Source organism: Mus musculus, chromosome 4 (assembly GCF_000001635.26).
Source record: "Mus musculus strain C57BL/6J chromosome 4, GRCm38.p6 C57BL/6J".
Classification (NCBI taxonomy): domain Eukaryota; kingdom Metazoa; phylum Chordata; class Mammalia; order Rodentia; family Muridae; genus Mus; species Mus musculus.
This window is the reverse complement of record NC_000070.6, coordinates 9,768,476-9,789,261: the sequence shown is the minus strand read 5'-3', so window position 1 is coordinate 9,789,261 and position 20,786 is coordinate 9,768,476. Positions and strand designations below refer to the sequence as shown.

Here is a 20,786-nt window from a genome sequence, read left to right as displayed (position 1 = left end):
GCACTTATGGCTTTCTGCCCTAGCTCTCTATGGTACACTGAAGATCACCCTCCCAACTATGTTCTCATTTCTGCCCCTCACATTGTGACTATGGTGCTTTCATGGCCAAATAACTTTGCACGAATGTGAAGAGATGATCCTGGGCTTTTTACACAGCCTCAGTGACACAACAAGACTTCTCACCCAGGAAGACAGGACAGGAAAAGACAGGTAAAGCCATGGGCCAATGGAAACATAGTGGAGTGATAGGGCCACGGAATGCTGCTGGCCTCTGGATGCTGCAAGAGTCAAGGAACAGATTATCCTGAAAGCGAAAGTATTGGAAGCACTTTGAGTTTAGCCCTGAAAGACTCATCTTGAGCTTCTGACCTCCCCAACTGTAAGAGGAAAAACTCATGCTGTTTCAAGCTATTAATCTGTTACAGCATATACCTTTCTGCCATGACAGTCTCTCAAAACAGATTTTTGCTTATGTTGTATATTATCCAATGAATGTTATCCACCTCCAACCCCCCCCCCCCAGCTCTGGGCCCCCATAACCATCCCTGCTCAACATGAAGAAATTCTTCTGCTGAGTTGGGAGTCTCTGCTTTCTGGACTTTTCTCTCCCTGCACACTGTGAATTTAATAAGGATAAAAGGCTGTGTGTGACTCATCTTTGGACCTCAGCACCAAGGACCATGTATGAATAAACAGTAATTGTGTGGACGAATTAAAACTTAATTATACACAAACATGTGCCAGCATTAGTAAATGTCTTACGAGAAAGAAACTTTGCATAGATAGAGACTCACTCATACTAGGCTCCTTTTCTTCAGATAGTGAAAAACAAGCTTTTAAGAAAGTATACTTATCGAAAAAGAAAATCCTGTTCTGATTTATGGGAGGATTTTTGAAAAGCTGACTAGACATGTGCTCTGTTAGTTAAATACCTTGTATGGAGCTGAAAGCAGAGCGTGTGAAAACCTAAAGGGAAATAAAGTCTCCATCTCAGGAACAGTGGGTGTGGCTTTGCTCCTAGCACATCAGTGTTTCTGTAGATACTCCAGTGGCCGCTTGCAAACTTTTGATGGTCTGCTAGAGCTAGCTTGATTCAGGCTGATATGGAACATGCATTTGAAACACTCGAGCACACAGGCTCCCACTCACTGCCTTGCAACAACAGGGAAACTTAAATGATTTCACCCCCTTCCCACCAACCACATTCCAGGTCTAAATTGTTTTAAGCTTTTGGACTTGATCCCGTAACAGTTCTAAAATACACGTGCACAGGGATAGTCTCTGCAGTTCTCTTTGTAACAGGACTGGTTTGGAAGCAACCCAACTGTCAATCAACAGTAAAGTGGTTGAATAAATTATGGTCCATCTATAATCCAGAGGGTTATGCATTCCTTCAAAAGAATGAGGTTGTTTTATATATACTTCTTGCTTTATAATAATATTTCACTGTTCAAAACCCTCCAAGGCTTCCAGTTGCATTTATATAGTCTCTAAACTCCTTCCCCAAATCTAAGACGCCTTGTACCCCTTTTCTGACCTCAGGGACACTCCTGCTCTCCCATTTGGATTCAACATCCTGGCTTTCTATTTTACCAATTCCTTAGCAGCTATCCCAGTCTGTTTCTGTCACAGGTCCTTTGCACTAACTGTTGCCTCACATGGAATATTTTCTTTACAGCGATGTTTCCCTGCCTTAATTATACATTAAAAGCATCTGTACCCGAGACTGCATCCCAAAGCAGGCAGTTCAACCTCAGAATGGGCCTCCAGGATCAGTTGTTGGGGTATGTTTCTTGATTTGGTTGGTTGTAAGTGTCTGAGGTGATATATAGCATAGCTTGGAATGCAGGCTGGCTGCCGTTGGTGGCATCCTCCAGCATTATAGGTATAGTCTAAGCTCCATCTCATCAGAGACAGTGTACATTGTACACTATTTTCAAAACTAAAGATTTCATTTATCAGGTGGAGCTTAGAAACCAAAGCACAAGAAGAGAACGAATACAAGCTGGAGTTAAATGTGTAGATGCAAAGGTGACCTGAACAGAACATTGCGAAAGCCTCAAAATTCAAATAGAAACGGGCCAAGAACAAGATAGCTTTTCAAAGAAGCCAGATAACTGGCCAGCAGGAATATGAATAGGTGCTTAACATCCCTAATGTTTAGAGCAATGCAAACAGTACCACAAAGAGACATAATCACATACTGTGGTTAGTAGACAAGAGATGGCAAGTGTCCGTGAGGGGTGTAGAGACATACAAACCCTTTGTACACTGGGATAAGTGTGTATATTTGTGCAGCCATTATGAAAAATCATGTGTTGTTCCTCAAAACATATACCATAGGATCTAGCAATGTGACTTCTGAGTATGTGCCCAAAGGAAGCAGAATGACTACTTTGCAAAGTTATCTATGTCCCTGTGCTCACCATACAAGAGTTCTCAAAGTAGTCAGGATGTAGAAACAACTGGTGTTTGATTACAGGTGCATGGATAATGAAATTGCGGTGTGCATATGCCACAGAGTATCATTTAATAGAAGAGAGAACAAGACGCTGCCATTTACAGCAAGAGAGGCAAACTTGGAAGACATTGTGCTTAGTGAAATAAGCCAGACACTGAAATAAAAGCCTGCCTAATCTCATCTATACACAGAATCTTAAAAAATCAAATACATAGAAACAGCGTAGATGACAGTGAGCAGGGCTGGAGGGAGGAAACAGGGAGGAGCTTATCAAAGGGATTTGCAGTTCTGTAGGACGAATCAGCTTAGAGATACACTGTATAGGAAGACTGGCTTACTCTGGAGCTAGTAGGGACTTGACTGGATCTAGGATCACCTAGGAGACAGACCTCTGGACATGTCTATAAGGTAGTTTCTGTGATTATGTTACTTGACATGGGAAGACCCAGTCTAAGTACTTTTCTATAAGTTGAGGATCCTGGAGTGAATCAAATTAGAAAGTGGAGGCAGGCAAGGTTGCTCATGGATAAAAACATTTATCATGCAAACATGATGACTTGGCTTTCTGGAACCCTCCACAAGTTGTTTCAGACATTCACGTGTATCCCTACACCAGTCACCAGATATTGCAAGGTATTTGATCACATTGGGAACCCAAGATTATGCTCCTTACTGGAAAAGCCTGTTTCTAGCTGTGGTGTGTCTCAGTCTTAGGACACACCTTTAATGCCTTTGGCTGGAATATAGACATGCCCCTAGTATGCACCTTTAATCCCAGACACTGAAGGTAAAGTTAGATTTTAGAAGGAAGTACCCATGTCATATACATAAATAAACATTAATAATAACTAAAATGTATATTTTATGAAAGAGAGAGCACAGGTGCAATGTCCCCAGCTGCCCCAAACTCCCACCACTGTGCCTTCTCTCCCATGACAGACCATGCTCTCAAACTGTGAGCCAAAATAAATGGTAGCATCCTAAAAGTGCCCTTATCAAGCATTTTGTCACAAGAATGAGAAAAGTAACTAACACAAATGTGTCTTGAAAGATGTGCTAAGAGAGGTTTCAGGTATTCTTACTAATTGCACAAAAATTAATAGTAATTTAATTCCCAAGAAGGACAGCATAGCAACATTGCATCAGATCGCATCTAGACTCTTTGCTATTCTGTAACTGGGATCTTGGGCTACTTTCTTCACTTCTCTGAGGAAGACTGTAATAATACTCAGATGTTTTAAGGAATAATGGTGAATAACCATGAAAGGCATACAGTGAGTGAGTGGGGGGGTAAGTAACAGTTAAGTTAAGCAACAAATATTTGAGTCAATTAATGTCTTACAGAATAGAAATATCATGGGATCTGCAAATCAAAGACAGCTTCTGTCTATACATAACATGGAGTGTCTATCATAAAGGTTGAATTTGGAGCAACAGAGATAAATATAAGAGGTGCCAGCAACATGCCAAGAAAGGAACAGGAGGAAGAGGGGTAGGCAGAATTCTGTGGAAATTGAAGGATGAGGAAGTTGAGCAGAAAGAAAGAGCTTGTCTAGAGAGATTGGACAACTTTATGTCAAGATGGCCCCACCTTCTGCTTTCCACCATGAGGCTAGCATCTCTTTAGCGCCAGCATTACCTATGTTAGATGGTATAGATGAGAGAGTCTGTGATTGGAAGCAGACAGATCTGTCACAGTCAGAGGCAGGATTTGAATGACCACTTCTTCCGGGAGGAACTTGTGAGGTCTCCTGGAGGTTGATTCTGAGGGCATGAGTTCAGCGACATCAGAGTAGCTTTCAGGGCTTCCCAGGGATATATTTCAAACCAGTTCCAAGTGGCAGTGCCAGATGCTCCCACTGAACAATTCAGCTACTCTTGGGGAGTGGGCAGGTTCTGACAGGAATGGAGGCACACAGTCAGGCTATTGAGGGAAATCCAAGGACCGAATGGGATGAATACCAAGGAGCAGGCAAAAGTCAAGAAAGAGCATCTTTGATAGAATTGCAAAGGGAAGGTGCGGCATAGCAAGTAATAAGTCACTTATCAGTGACTTAAAATAAGTAATGAGAAACTAACAAAAACAGCAGCAAGCAGCCAGTAAGTCACTTTTCTTGGAAAGAGAAAATGTCTGATAAGAACAACCTAAGGAAGAAAGAGTTTATGGTTCACACTTAGATGGTACAGTCCATCCAAGTAGAGGAGGCAGGGCAACAGGAGATTAGGTGATTGTTTCCATGGCATCCACAGTCAGGAAGCAGAGAGGAAAGAAGGCTGATGCTCAGCTCACTTTCTTCCTTCTTGTCTTTTTATCCATCCAAGACTCCAGTGCATTGGGTGTTGCTGCTCTCTTATTTACTTAAACCTCTCAGGAAGTCACCTCTCATGCATGCGTAGAGGTCTGTCTCCTAGATAATCATCAAGTAAAGAGACTACCCATCACACGGAGGCAGAGATGCAGGGTCACACAGCACATGGAGGAGGAGATGCAGAGTCACAGCACAAGGAAGCAGAGATGCAGGGTCACAGCACATGGAGGCAGAGATGCAGGGTCACAGCACAAGGAGGCAGAGATGCAGGGTCACAGCACAAGGAAGCAGAGATGCAGGGTCACAGCACAAGGAGGCAGAGATGCAGCGTCACAGCACATGGAGGCAGAGATGCAGGGTCACAGAAGATGATGTAATCACTGCCAAGTAAGAAGTGGGCTAGGAAGCAAATACCCCATCTCTCTTTTGTCTACCATTGATGTAGATGATTTCACTCTGGAACAAGTCCAAGCCCCAGAAATCTAAGGAGAAGGTCTTTATGGATGCAGCCTTCTGTTGTGGAGAAGGGCAGAGAGGCTCCGGAGCACCCAGCACGTGGAGCAATCTTCCAAAGTAAGAGCTCACAGAAACACTGATCAGCAACCAGAATCCTCCCAACAGAATCACATTGTGGATCCTCCCGTATCTCAGTCTATAACCCTGACCCTGTACCTAACCCATCTTCTAGATGATATCTCAAAATGAAACCTATGATCTCTCAAATAATATACTCTTCTCACTTGGGCCAGTGTAGAAGGTACACGCTTTTAAATCCAGCACTCAGGAGGCAGAGGCAGGCAGGTAGGCAGACCTTCTTGGCTTCAAAATTAGCTTGGTGTTCATAGTCCAGCCAAGACTGCATAGTGAGACCGTTCTCAAAAACAAAGCAAAGCAAAGCAAAACAAACAAACAAAAAATACATTCTGTTCACAACATATATCTAAATTGCAGAGACTTAAATTATTCATGGGTTTGCATCTTATGACCAAAAGAGCTACACAGAAAGCTCCTTGGGTATTTACGGAATCTCGGAGGAGATGGAGGTGTCTCCTTTAAATACAACCTTAAAGGCAAACCCATAGGAAACGGTGATAGTGTGTGCTATATTCAAACATGAAACTTCTATTTGATGAAACCCACCATGAACAGTTGAAAAGGCATAAAAATAACCAAAATGAAATTCAAACAACAAAATAGTATAATTTCAGCAAGTTTAAGAAAGAAGAATCTTATCTAAATATATAAAGAACTCATACACACAGATAAGAACTGACCAAAATTTGGAGGGAGGGCAAGAAAAAAAATATCAAACAAGGGAAAAGCCATGAAAATAAAAATAGGCACACAGGCTGAGGGCAAAACAGGTGAAAAAAAATGTTTACTCAAAGAAGTATAGCTCTGAGCAGGAATCTTTTCTCCAACCAAAATCTCAAAGGCTGCTTTCAGTGAAAAGGGCTTGGTGCAGGGATGCCGTGCCCAGGGCTTTGAATTGTTAGGAGGAGGATAGGTTATTATAAACGTTTTTTTTTTAAAGTCAACTGGCAGTTACATATTGTGAATCATTAAATATTCATTCCGCACTGTACCCAACATCTTCACTTTCTTAAAGCTATTAACACTACTTTCTCTACACAGCATGAAGTGCAAGCAGCTCACTAGGACATGTACCTTCCAGCTTCCATCTCCCACATCTCCATCAATGTGAAATGTCCAGCCATCGATGTGAAACCACCTTGATGCCTTTTACTCTACCTGACAAACCCCTCACTTCCATCTTGGCTCAACTGACTCTTCTGGAAACAGGTGAGTTGTCAGGTTTCTTCTCGCCCACATCCACCGACTCGGTTTCTCTTCTGCATGTTCTCCCTGCACCAAGTACATAGTTGTTGTAGGTAATATGGCCATATTCATTTACATATCTAGTTGTGTATTTGTCTCTACCATTCTGGATCCTTTTCTCACGTTCCCTACAGTGATGCTTTTCAAAGTGGGGGCAGTTCTGCTCCCTAGAAACATGTGGCCGTACAGACAGCACTGTTGATTTTTATTTTATGCGTATGAATGTTTTTGCCTGTATGTATGTATGTATGTATGTGAACCATGTGTATGCTTGGTGTCTCTGGAGGTCAGAGGACAGTATGAGATCCCCTGCACTGGGGTTGCAGGTAGTTATGAGCCAACATGTGGGTGCTGGGGACTGAACCCCAGTTCTCTGGAAGAGCATCAGTTGCTCTTAACCACTAAACCTTCTCTTTAGCTCCTAGAAACAACAGTAGCAAGTAGCAGGGGAAGATGGCCACAGTACTGGGTGTACACAAAGCAAAGCTGTCGCTAAACAATCAATAGTTCTAGCTAGTTCTCCACAAGCTATTCAGCCCAAATGTTACCAATTGAGAACCCATGTGCTACATCGCCTTGTCTGGGACATAAATGTGTGCACTTTCTCCCTCTGATCTCCACAAAATTATGTATTGAAACAGTAAAAGGAACTTTGTTTGTTTGCTTGTTTGTTTGTTTTGGGTCATTTAGTTTCAACATTTATCCCAGGCTGGCCTTGAACTGGAGATCTTCCTGTCTCTGTCTCCTACACACTAGGGTTACATTTCTGTGCCACAGTGTGTGCATTTACATGAACCTTTTGTGTCAGTGGTTTCGTGTATGCGTGTTCATGTGTTTGCAGGCGTACACGTGTTAAAATGAACCTTTAAAGTCCAATTTTCTACTCCATGCCATTGGCAAAATAGCATCCATGACAGGAGGATGCAAGGGAGATCAAGTGAGAAGAGGATCCTGGAGCAAGGTCTGGAGCAAGGCTGCTGTTTCATCAACATGAGCTCACTTTCACAGTGCGGTACAAAGACTAAATCACAGACTGCAAGAGCTGCTGAAAGGAGCTATCACGACTCTATAGCCAAGTCCATCCACTGCAGAGCTGGAGAGCTGTGAGGACAAAGGTTAGCCTTGCTGAACCCTGACCTCATTGCTGAGTTTCCAGTTTAGTGTCAAAGCAAAAATTAAGGTGTGACTCAGAAAGAAACTGCAAGCTGATTCATCAAAAAGAAAGAATTACCCCTTTGGTTTAGATTATAAATACAATTTGTAGGTATGTAAAATTAAAAAAGAAAAGAATGCTCACAGAGAATTAATTCAATTGAGTAATGTTACAAGGAGTTTTACAGGGGTTTATTTTAAAATTACATTTCTGGCATTTATGCAAAAACAGGCAAATATATTAAATACAAAGTTAAACAAATAATACATTCTTTCTACTGTAGAGCATCCAGTCAGAGTCCAGAAGTATTTAAATAGTTTGTCATAAAGTACTCAAATAGCAACAGGTTTTTTGGCACATATGCTAAAATGTAACCACCTAGTAATGACTCAGCTCTTCTTGACACAGAGGAGCAAATCTCTTAGTAAAACGTAACTTAGAAGCATCGTCTAATCCGACATCTTAGATTTTAACATGCTATGGGTATTTTTTAAAAACTGGTATTTCTATATTTTTACACTCGTTTGTGTGTGTGTGTGTGTGTGTGTGTGTGTGTGCGTGCGCGCGTGTGCACATGTGTGTTCCTGGAGGTCAGAAGACAACTTGTAGGTTCAGTTCTTTCCAAGACTAAACTTGGGTTGTCAGTCTTGGTGGCAAGCACCTTTACCCACCAAGACTTCTCACTGGTCCCAGGCTATGCTATATATGAGATTATATGGGTATATACATATATATACCAACACCTATATAATCAAAATTTAAACAAATTATGGCAAATAAAAGAAAACATTTATATTTTAACAATGTTTTAACATATTTGGGCTTTATTGGGTGTTCCATGTATAGTCATCTGGTATGTTTAAAGAGTGAGCAATCATATAAAAGGAAATATGGTCATAAGTGATTGAAGTAATAAAATCCCCAAACTAAATAACAACTCATAATTCATGGCACGGCATATATTAGATTTCATTACATCAGTATATGGCTTAGCAGTAAATTCTCCTGACGGCCATAAACCTGCAAGGTGTTGTCATCCTGAGAAATGAAGGAGAGGGAGTTGGTGAGGGTACAAAATGGATAAATCTTCCCCAGTGCAGTGCCTTCCAGTTGCAGAGCTGTGGGGCACTGCCCCCTAGCGGCAGAATTTGAGTCCTTGTAATACAGGGATTCCTACTTCCTGAAGGAAAGGGCGATCCCATCCATCTCGCGGTACCCACTTCTGTGGCAGGGCTCTAACGGGCTTCTCAGGCACAGTGCGAACCAATCTGTTCTTCATACACCAGGCTGTCAAGAACCTGGGTGTGCGCTTTATGTTCACTTAACCTTTTAATTCCAAGCACTGTGAGCCACTCGACATACTACTATTTTTAAAAGGCACCTGCTTGTGACTTTGGAAGAATTACTATGGCTGTAAGACTTTGGACTAGTTTTTATTTTTACCTTTGTCTTTTAGGTTAGAATTAATGCAGAACAAATTTAAATGCCTTACAAAGAGTTCTTGCATAGGTACATGAAAGCCTTACACTTTAGATTTTAAGATTCTATAACTTGAAAACATCATCAATAATGTTACTGATTGAACATACTGTGTCATGCACAGAGACTATCATTAAATATTTGTGGGCAATAGAGAATCAGGCCAGCATCCGCATCTGGGTCCGTGATTCCAACATGCCTTACTCCACTCCCTCGTTTTGGCAACAGGAAGGGTGAGTGATGCAGGGGGAACCTAAGCCAGCTTTCTGTCTTAGATGAACTTTCAGAATTCAGGAGGATAAAGAAACAGAACACAGGCCACTTCTCAGTAACAAATATGTCTTCCTTCAAGATTTAGAAAGGCCATATATCCCAAGCCAAGATCAACATGAAACTCTGAAGAGTAAACAAGACATTTTAAATGGTGCAAAGCAAACTAGCAGGATGGGACATGTTTGAGATCCCGGAACACTGTCAGTGTAAAAGGCAAAGTCTGGAACCACGTGGGTTCCATCCTCATCAAAGCCACTACGGATACACTCCTGCTCTTCCCATCTTAGATGACAGAAGCTTCATTCAGGGTCAGGCATTCAAGAGGCGCAGGAGTGAGGGAGCCTCAGAGAAAGAAGTCAGCCTCAAGCCTTGGTTGTCAGGCTTCAATTCTTTTTGATGGTACTTGGTGTTTCCCTCAAATAATTCTGCGCTGTAAGGTCTTGACATAATTCAGTGAGTATATTTTGACAACGCTGTAAAAATACATTATATTATTAGCTCTGTCTCACACTTGGACAAACTGATGCCCAGAGGTTGGTCTTCCTAAGGTTAAGGAGGAAGAGCAAGGGCTGAGGCTCATGAGGTCCAACCACAACCAGCTTGGAATGACTTGGTTTCAGCTGGTTCAGGTTTCCCACAGTGACTTGCAGACAGGACAGCTCTTGCTAACAGAAAGGCTCCCCTCTATCAGTGACAGGATTACACTGGGCTGTTGACAAGTTCTTTCCATCTCCCCAGTCTCCTAACGATCTCAATGCCAGCCCTGCTTACTCTCCACAATAGACAGAACAGAATAGTCCACAGCACTGTAAACATGATGTCAGCTGTGGTGCTGCATGGCTTTAATCCCAGCAGCTGGAAGGCAGACGGAGGATAACCACTGTCCGCCAGCCTGACATACATAGTAGCTGCTGGCTAGCCAGAACAACATGGGGAGACACTGTCTCAAAACAAAAACAAACCCCAAACACACAACCTCCCCCGCCCCGAACTGTTGTAAGTTCATTTTAAGTTTTCCAAGAAACCTGTGTATACTAGCTCTCATTTGGAACTCAGTAGCCAAGTGACATCGATGGCAGCTTGGTTTCAGGAGGAAGTCTCCCTCAAATGGGACGTTGCTGTTGTTATGCCATAGTTTCAACCGTGAACGGTGGATAGCCTGGTACATCCTATTCCTGTTACCGCAAACCTCATCTGTGGGGATGGGGAAATGGCTCAGTGACTAAGTGCTTAGCTGTTCTTCCAGAGGACCAGAGTTCAATTCCCAGCGCCCATATGTGAGCTCACAACTGCTTGCATGTAACTCAGATTCCATGGGCTCTAACAACCTCACACAAACATGCAGACAAAACACCAATGCACATGAAGTAAAAATTAATTATTTTTTAAAGCAAAAACAAACAAAAACAAAAACCCATCTCATCTGTGATAGTCCAGAAATCCATCTCTTGGTATTGCCTTTTGTTTTGCTTTAAGTTCAAGAATTCCTTTTACCACAAGCAAAACCTTTTTTTTTTTTTTTTTTTTAAACGAAGGCTTTAACTCACGGGAGAACTGAAAAGAATAAAATTTCAAAATGGGTTTCAAAATATAATCAAGGATCAGAGGAAAGTTTTTCTGGAAATTAAGCAAATTAGCTTTCTAGCATTTTTCTAATCTTTTAAGATATCTTAAAAAAAAAAAAAAAAAAAAAAAAAAAAAAAAAAAAAAAGGTCTTACTGTACATCCCAGGCTGATCTCAAACTCAAAAGCCAGACACCTGTCTATGCCACCAAGTTCTGGGATTACAAGAGTGTGCCACCAAGTTCTGGGATTATAAGAGTGTGCCACATGCCTGCCTAGTACATTTTCCTTAAAATACATTAGGGTCGTGCTGTAAAGGCCAACAGGAGTGTCTTTTTGAACATGTTTGTATGTGAAAGGAACGTAATATGCGCATGCACACCTGGAAGTCTGTGCGTTTCACGGTAATGGAGCTCTGTTGTCTGGAGGCCGCCATCAGAAGCTCTGTGCACAAGACAGGACTTCCTCCTCCTGCCTTGCTCACTGCTGACTAGCACCCAGGTATGTGGGGCTGTATTTTGGGGTTGAGACAGGGCCTATGTGGCCCTCACTGTTGTGTAACTCACTATGTAGACCAGGCTTGCCTGTGTCCTCAGTGATAGGATTAAAAGCGAGTGCACTATGCCCAGCTCAGTTCTAGCTCTCAAAGAAGCGTTTAAAAGAAAATATGGTTTGTCTTAGTGTTTTCCCTTTGTTTTCCTAATGCTTTATTTTTAAATTTCCTAACCTACATATTGATTAGCACTGAAGCATGTGTACCTGTATAGACAGAAAAGTTACGTAAGTCCAGATTAGGATAGATACATAATTTCTCTCTGGATGGCAGGATGCAAAATAAATCTAGGTAGAGAGCAGTGTTGGGAGAGGCCATGTCCCCAGTCCTGGGAACCCAGGCCACATTTTCTCTTCCTTCCATTGGTTACTCTGGGAGCTGATATCTGTTTAGAGCTGGTCACCCTCCGCCCATAACACACCTGTGGTTCAGGCCTTGCTATGACTTCCCAGTGTCTCAATCCTACAAAGGGAATCTAAATCTAATTCAGCTTGTATGAAATGCTGTGTCCTTTAGTAACCTGGCTGGTTATCTAGTCAATGAAGAAATGACTAAGGCAGCCCCTCTCATCTCCCAGCAGTTAAGCAGCAACTAAAAATATGTTAGACGTCTCAAAGAAGTGGTCAGAAAGTGAATTCAATTATCAGAATAAGAGTTTGAATTCAAACATCCCCAACAACAGTTACAGTCAACATTTACTTAAAGTGAGGAATCTGTAGGCATATCATTCTTTAATTGAGATTCAGCTTGAACCAATTTCATAAAAATACGTTGAGGTGAGGCATGTCCACACATCTCGCCTACAGATCACAATTTGCCCTATCTTCTCCTTTCTTTCAGATAGGGCTCAAGGTAAAATCTGTCCTAAAGAATGAAGAAGAAGAAACCAGGTCATGAACCACGAATGACACTAACTACGATGAATTTATATTCTCAACCTCTAAGATGTATGTGCACTTTGAATGTAAAGCCTCATAAAGATCAGAGAGTAGATCAGCAGAGTGCCAAGGAAGAAAGCAAGCCTAGAGACTCTTGCCTGGTGTCCATGGGGTCTGAGGACAGAAGTCCAACCCATCCCAGGGGCTAGAAGATCACCCAGTGGACTTCATATAACTAAAACTCTTCATTAAAGCAGGAGCCATAGTTCAGGAGAAACAATAGTGGCCCATGAGGCAGAAAATCCGTATTGTAGTCTAGGCCTTCCATACTAGAGACTAGCTCTTCATGATTTTAGATATCACTTCACCTTCAAGTGTCACCATGTTGTTCTTTAAGATAGAGCTGATAGTTGGCTGATAGTTGTCCTCACTTGGCTGCTGAAAGCTATTTATGTGGCGTGACTCGGAGAATACTAAAGGGTGCATAGGTGAGCACCTGTTTCTCCTGTTCCTGACTCTGCACCCTAAGTGACCAACAGTGCGAGACATATCAAACCTGTTCTACTGCTTCATGTTTGTCCACGGCTCCGCAGGCATGGCCTGATGCCTCATGGTCAGGTCTTAACGCAACACTCTGTTGCCTCAAAGTCCTCAGGAAGCCTTCTTATGACTTCTTTCACACTTCAGTCTCCTATGCTGTGCCATCTCACATTAACCCTGTGATAGGAACAGAAGAGCCAGATTCAAGAGCTAGCTCAAAAAGCAGTTGTTCATTTTTTTTTTTTCTTCTTGAGACAGCGTCTCACTGTGTATTCCTGGCTAGCCTTGAATTCAGACGATTCATTTGTTTGTCACTATCTGGCCTTAAACTCACAATTGCCTTGAATGGCCATCCTCTTGTCTCTGCCTCCTCACTGCTAACATCACACATGTACTGGTAGGAGGTGTGTGTGTGTGTGCGCGCGCGCATGCACGCACGCGTGCACTTGTGTATGCTTGTGTGCACGTATACCTCCACACACATGCTTGTGCTACTGTGTCAGCTTCTCATGGGTTCTGAGGCTCATCAGGCCTGTGTGGCTCACTGAAGCATCTCCTCCACCCAGGATTTTTCTTTTCTAATGAGCAAATATATTTATGACATATAACTCAAGACTTAACCTGAAAAAGGACCAAGAGTTCACATCACTAGGTAAGATGGAAACCAAAAGCATTTCACACCCTACTTATTTCTTGAAGCAACAATATGGGCCTTTTAAAACAACTATGATAGCATTCTTAGTTCAAATGAATTAGTTCAGAGAATATTTCAAATGTTTATCTTGCTCTTGAAAACATGAGTAGACTACATCTTTTCTTCTAATCTGAGATGCAGATATTAATTGTTTAGGAGCAGGGAAATGGTGAGGCAGAGAGAGGCACTCGCTGCACAAGTCTAATTACCCAAGTCTCACCCCTGGACCCTATGGAGGAAGGATGACTCCCAGAAGCCCTCTGACCTCCACAAGCACACTCGGGTAGACACATGCAACAGGTCCTTCGAGCAGGCGGCGACACGAACTACACGGACACCAAGGCGGGTTCACACAACAGCTTCTTTACTTGTTCTCCTTCTTGCAGCTTTTCTTACAACAGCTTCTCTTACTACAACTCCCCTTACAACAGCTTCTCTTCCTACTTCTAGCTTCTACTTAGGGCAAGGGCTAAACTCCTATCCTCATGGCGCTGACCTCATCTCGCTCCACCCCACCTCATCCAATCACATGCTCCAGGCACGAGCTCAGGTCGGTCAACGATAGGCTGACAGGTCCGGTTCACAAGGACCAGTCCAGCCAGGCAGGCAGCCCACGCATGCAGCCTCACCGCGCATTCTCGGGCAAGGCAGTAAACATCTTGGCCCATGCGGCCGCACCTCCTTCCCACAAACATGCAAATGATAAACTATTATAATGAGGAGCCCTAACATTTACTGATGCTTCCATTCAGTTAGACCACTAACTGAAGTTCATGGCAACTAGAAAGCTCTAACGAAGTTCACAAATCGCACAGATGTTAGAGCAAGTGTTCAGGACTTTAGCCTCTTCTCAAAAGAACACAAACTTAACAATAAAATAGTTTAATTTAAAATCTGATACACACAAAACAAAGTAAAATATCTTTTTGGAACTCTAAGAATTCTTTAAAAAGTATTGCATTCAGGAAGGACAGGGAGAATAAGAGGACAACAGAAAACACAGATACTCATAGTTTGCTGTTTATTGAATTCTGCGGGACCATGATACCATTTTCAAAAACCATCCCGCCACTTGCTTGACACTGCAACTGTAATTACCACACTGTCAGCTGTTACAATGCACTTACACTACACGTATCTACAATGCAACCATAGGCATATAGCTGGTATTCTTATAAACTCCAGAAGCAGTATCTCTTTGTCTATAATGTAGATAAATTATTTTACCCATAATGTCATGAGAGAAGATGGTGAGCTCAAAATTGAAAGTGCCTATTATTCACAAGTACACTCCCTATCACCCAGGGCCCTAACCCTCTCTGTCCTTACCTCCCCTTCTACATCAGAATTCAAATGAGATGGGGAGGAAGGTGACTTAGGGCATTTCTGTAGTTTGTAGTTGCAGAAATCAATTTTCTTTTCAAAGTGGGTGGAGCTATGAGCTTTAAGCTTAGGAGGCGGGCTTCACCTATTCTCCAAAACTTTTAGTCTACATAATCTCACTTGAGCATCATTTTAAAAATATATTTATTTCTTCTGGAAAAAGTTTTTTTAACCATCAATTAATCATTAAATATTAATAGATTATTAAAAAAAAAGCCAATTTCTTCTCCCAAACAGCTAACTGCTCATCAAAGGAAAAGAACCTGTACAAGAAGCAGAAATACTCCACGCTAAAACTCTTAATGTGCCCTGCCCCTCAGCACTTGCACAGTGTGGGAGAGCTGGCCCCAGGGAACGAGTGCGCTTTCCAGCTGCCTCAGGCAGGAGAAGTGGTGCCACCCCCTCACCTAGGCAAAGCAGGAGAGCTGCTGGCTGGATGAACAATTCAGCTACCATTCAGGTCCAGATCCAGGGCTTTTAATGGGCCCGCCCCAATATCTGCCCCATCTATGAACTGCTTGAGCACATGGAGGGGTGGGTCCTGCAGATCCAAGGCTGCAGACACAGGGCAACAACAGGATATGCATGATGAGCCCTGGTGACGATCCAGTATTGATACTGTAGAAAAAGCCAGAAACCTCCAACCAAATCAATGACATTTGGAAGAAAAATTGATTAGGCAAAAGGGTATACTATGTGACACACCACAGCTTCTACAGAGATATTTTTTGTTTGTTTGTTTTCTTTGGGGAGGAAGTTTGCAAGGGCAGAGGGAAGATATAGAAGGATGGGAGATGAGTGGGATTGGAGTGCATGATGTGAAATTCATAAAGAATCAATGAGAAGTTAAAAAAAAAACTAGCTATGATGACATGTAATGTCTTTTTTCCTTTTTAATTGGATATTTTCTTTATTTATATTTTAAAAGTTATCCCTGTTCCTGGTTTCCCCTCTGAAAAACACCCTCCCCCTATTTCCTACTCCCCCTCCTGCTCATCAACCCACCCACTCCCACTTCCTGGCCCAGGCATTCCCCCACACTGGGGCATCGAGCCTTCCCAGGACCAAGGGCCTCTCCTCCCACTGATGCCCGACTAGGCCATCCTCTGCTACATATGCAGCTGGAGCATGTACTCTTTGGTTGGTGGTTTAGTCCCTGGGAGCTCTGGGGGTACTGTTTGTTTCATATTGTTGTTCCTCCTAGGGATCTGCAGACCCCTCAGCTCCTTGGGTCCTTTTTCTGGCTCCTTCATTGGGACCCTATGCTCAGTCCAATGGATGGCTGTGAGCATCCACTTCTGTATTTGTCAGGCACTGATGAAGCCATATATTATAATAAGTAAATAAAAGTTTGGCTACTTAGATCAATCTTCAAAAACCAAACAAACAAAGTTTAAAAAAAAAAACCCTCAATGTAACAGAGCATGCTTGAAATTTCAGCACTCAGGAAGCTAACTCAGTAAGAGTGTGAATTCCAGGTCTTATCTAAACAAACAAAGAAACACTTAATAATAATAATAGTAATAGTAATAAAATGGGGGCTGGAAGATAGCTCAGCCCTAACGTTCATGTCTGGCATGCAAAATACCGTATGCAAAACCAAAACAAATAAAAACACCTCACAAGCCTGGAGAACAAGGATGAGCCTGAGAGATGGGTAAACCTAAAGCGGCCAAGGACGTTGGACAGAACATGATGTTAACAAAACAGATGTGGTACAGGAAAGAAAGTAGCCCAAGCCTCATCTTTCCTTTTACATTGAGACATTGAGATGGGTAGGGAATTGCAAGTGTGATTGACTGCCAGAGAATATTATACACTTGTTTTCATTCTCTCTCTCTCTCTCTCTCTCTCTCTCTCTCTCTGAGATGGTGTCACTGGCCTGGAACTTGCGAAGTAAGTTAGGTTAACTGACCAGTGCACTCAAGGGATCCACCTATCTCTACCTCTCCAAAACAAGAATTAAAAGCACGGAATAGGACTTCAGCCTGCCTCCCCTCCCCCATCTCTCCCTCCCTCCCTCCTTACTTCCCTCCCTCCCTCCCTCCCTCCCTCCCTTCCTTCCTTCCTTCCTTCCTTCCTTCCTTCCTCCCTTTTAGTTTTCTGAGGCAAGCTCTCAGTTAGCTCCCTCTGACTTCTTACTCCCCAGTACAGATTACTACATGGCTTCCTCCAACCTTAGAAATGATCATGTATAAAACTGTTTCCATTGGAGAATTAAATTAGTAAAGGACTGGTGGTGGAACTCAGCTGGTATAGTGCCCGCCTAGCCCTGGGTTCCACCCTCAGCACCACATCAAATGGGCGCGGCGGCAGGACACATCTGCAGCTCCAGCATCCTTAGGGTTGCGGATAAGCATCAGGAACTCAAGGCCATCCTTTATACACAGGTGAGAGTATAAAACCAGCTTGGGCTACACGACCCCAGACTCAAAGATTCGAATATGAAAGGGTTAAAAAAAATCTAAAAACAAACGTGTAGGAGGTAAACTGTAAACATAGTTCGCAGTGATTATGATAACGACTAATATTTACTTAACACTTATAATGTGCTGGGCACTATCGTTCTATTAGCTCCTTCCACATTAGCTGGTCTAAAAGCTTGCTGTGGAAAAGGAAGTAGGTTTGTGGAAGGGAGCCAATCTGTGAAAATCAGGCCTCTATTACAGAATACACACACGGAAGCAGAATGCCTTAAATTTAGTGAGGTTCCTTAAAAATTTGTCAAGTAGATGAAATTAATGAGTTCACAATTTCTTGGAATTGTGAGAAGGGTAACCATACTGTTTTAAAAGGTTATTCCTATTTATACCGCTAGGGGGCATAGTTTAAAAACAAAACAAAACAAAACAGGTTGGGGAATACTACTTGCAGTGAATGCTGTTTTAAGTGTTCTGGCATTCTAGTCCATGACAGATTTTTTTTTTTTTCTAGTGCATACGATAAACAAAAATCTTTCCCACTGCAGCTCCCGCGCATGCTTCATATTCACCAAGGTTAACCTGAAACCTCACTATAAACCCAACTTATCTACCTCCAATCCTGGCAGAAGCTGGAGGAACAGCCCGAGGGCTCGCATGCTAATTGCTCTGATCGCCACCAGCGCTGAAAAGAAATACCAGGGGTAGGATGTACGTAGCTGAGTTCAAGTGCCCCAGAGGTCAGATCGCACAGGTCCACTCCCCTACCTCCTCACCGCCCCAGGCTGTGCAAGGGCGGAGGGGAAGGAGGCCAAACCGCTGTCCTGCCAACGACCCGCTCCTTCCGGCAGAGGTCTCCGTTTCAAACTTCACTCTGGCTGGGCCGGGCACAAACCTTGGTGTGGGCCTGGGCCGCCAGGAATCTTACGCGCCAGATTCAGCTACAGCAGAAGGCGAGCAAGTTGCTGGGGAAATTAAAACCGCCAAAGAGGACTCGGTCACCTAGCAGCAGGCCTGCCCACCTCGTTGGCCTGAGAGTAATGTCCAGACTCTGCGCAGGTCCCTTGAGGATACCCGCGCACGCGCCGCTCACACAGCCCGGGAAGTCACTGTTAAAACCTCTGCGCACTGGACTGAGCCTTTTGCGCGACCGGTTCCAAGAAACACTTTTCGTGACTCGATGGGAAAAAGAGCAAGAAGTTGGGAGACGGAGCAGGGTGTTATTCGGGGTTCTGTTACAAGAAGGAAGTTTTAAGGTACTAATGGAGCCATTGCTCAGAGATAGGTTGCGTAGTAAAAAGATTTTCCATTTGGAAGAAAGGGGTTCTGGGATGGCAGAGGATCGTTACGTCAAATGGTGCAACATTTTAATACAATCTACAGACATTTTCTGCATTCTTTAAATTATCCCTAGATTACTTTTAATGCTGGATATAAGGGAAACACTACACAAATAGTTGTTATGCTGCATTATTTTTGGAAATAACAAAGAAAGACTGTACATACATACACTCCTCAGAAATCTGTGAGGGATCAAATCTGTAGATATGGAATCTTCAAGTTCAGGAAAGTGGCTTCCCTTTCTCCACCTAAGGAGCTACATAAAACCGTATTAGTGGTGTTAGGTCAGATACCCTTTAAAAATATCGCATGCCTATGGTCCTAACATTCAGTACGCTGACGCGGAAGGATCCATGCTGGAGCCGTTCAGGTAGTGAGTCTGACAGCATCCCGGGTTACTCAGCAAGACCTCACCTAAAACAAAACAAATATATATGAGAGCAAGTACCTAGACTGTACACTTTCAAAGTCTCAACCACTGCAGGTGAAGTATGAAGACAGAAAAATATGGACAGAAAACGGGTAAACTGATATGTTTTCTGCTGAGTTTGACCATGACTCAGCAGTGTCTCTACCCTGCTGTCTTTCAGTCTTGAGACCCAGTATAACAGAACTGTCTCCTTATGAATTCAAAGTTCCTAATGAATGATTCACAATTTGAATTCAAAATTCAAAATAAATATTACTTAACAGCGTCTTCACAGATTAATCACACACACACACACACTGTGTGTGTGTGTGTGTGTGTGTGTGTGTGTGTGTGTGTGTGTGTGTGTGATTCTAGGAAAAGAGTCAGGCTCTGGAGATTCCCCCCAGACAGAAACTGAGGACCAGGTAACCAGCCAGGTGGCAGAACATAGAATAAAATAAATGAGTAATTAAGGTAAGAGCTAGTTGGAGAATAGAGCCAAAGCTATTGACCTCAAAATTTATTCATATATAGAAATCTCAGAGTCACTTTTTCGGGGGAATTTATGTGCCGGCAGGAAAGAAGCAGTTTCAGATAGCCATGGTTAAACTTGACGGATCAAAAAAAACATAACAAATGACACAGATGTGGGGACAGGATTTGTCGAGGGTGATTCACAAGAGTGGGAGGAAAAGACTGGGTAGTGAAAGCAATCAGAATGTTTTATACATAGTATGAAATGCTCAAAAACAAATGTAATAGAAGTTATAAAAGCTGCTTTGAGAGATAATTGAAATAGTTCTAATAAATCTGTCCAGACACCATGTAGAAACACATACATTTAAGTTCGTTTACTTATTAGTGTGATTGTATTTAAAAGTCTGCCATGATCAATGAAGGAAAATATTAAGAACAATCATTTCTGAAAGCAGAGCATCTTTTTCAGATCATGGGATGTAGTGGATTCTAGCACCTCTGTGCTTCCCTGTCAACTAAGACTTCTCCTCCTTAGCCCTGAGGGCTTCTGGAGTTCAGCCCACTCTCCTCATCCAGCGTCCAGACCCCCACCAATTTACTATGCTCCTGCAGTAGTGTTCTAGAAAAAAACTTTCACCATTTGCTAACAGATTATCTTTGCTGGTGGCATTTATTAGCTCACCCTAATACAGATATTGATTCTGAAGTGAGTTGCAGGTAATCTGATTCCAAGAAAGGAAGAGAAATTGAACTATCTAAAATAAAAATAAAGTACAAGATAGTGAAAGGACATCATAAAGTAGATATAGAAACTAATTGAAATATTAATCTATGGCTACCTGTATTGTCTTGTTTCTCTAGAGTGACAAAACTTAAGATATATATATATATATATATATATATATATATATATATATATGTATGTATATGTGTGTGTATGTATATTATACACATATATGATTTGTGATTTATGAAAATGACTTACAGGATGTGGTCCAACTAATCCAAGAGTGG

The 20,786-nt window shown here is 42.4% G+C and overlaps 1 long non-coding RNA gene across 1 annotated transcript in view; it reads right to left on the bottom strand.

Annotated features, from left to right (window-relative positions):
- 4930412C18Rik (RIKEN cDNA 4930412C18 gene) overlaps window positions 1-18,677 on the bottom strand; it is a 52,827-nt gene extending 34,150 nt beyond the window's left edge. Inside the window, exons 1-3 of the long non-coding RNA NR_030693.1 lie at window positions 18,568-18,677; window positions 6,523-6,636; window positions 4,101-4,357 (exon numbers count right to left, since the gene is read on the bottom strand). This is a non-coding gene — a long non-coding RNA (RIKEN cDNA 4930412C18 gene). The remainder of the gene's footprint in view (window positions 1-4,100; window positions 4,358-6,522; window positions 6,637-18,567) is intronic.
- Between the last annotated feature and the right edge of the window lie 2,109 nt (window positions 18,678-20,786).